This window comes from Propithecus coquereli, unplaced genomic scaffold (genome assembly GCF_000956105.1).
Source record: "Propithecus coquereli isolate 6110/MARCELLA unplaced genomic scaffold, Pcoq_1.0 Scaffold294, whole genome shotgun sequence".
Lineage (NCBI taxonomy): Eukaryota > Metazoa > Chordata > Mammalia > Primates > Indriidae > Propithecus > Propithecus coquereli.
Genome location: NW_012148552.1, coordinates 383,754 through 384,135, shown reverse-complemented (window position 1 = coordinate 384,135; position 382 = coordinate 383,754).

Genomic DNA, 382 nt, shown 5'->3' with positions numbered 1-382 from the left:
CTAGGTTTATTCCACTGTGGGCTGAGAAGATACTTAATATGATTTAGAATTTTTAAATTTATAGAGAATTGTTCTGTGTGATTACATATAGTCTAGGCTGGGGAATATTCCATGTGCTAATGAGATTCTGTAGCTGATGGATGAAATGTTCTGTAAATGTCTCTTATGTCTCTTTGGTCTAAAAAACATTATAAGTCCGTTGGTTTTCTTAAACTTTATGTCTAGATGATCCATCTAATTCTGAGAGTAGGTGTTGAAGTTCCCAACTATTATTGTATAAGTGTCTCTCTCTCTCCCTTTAGATCTAATAATAGTTGCTTTATATTTCCGAGTGCTGTAGTGTAAGATGCAAATATGTTTAAAATTGTTATATCCTTTTGCT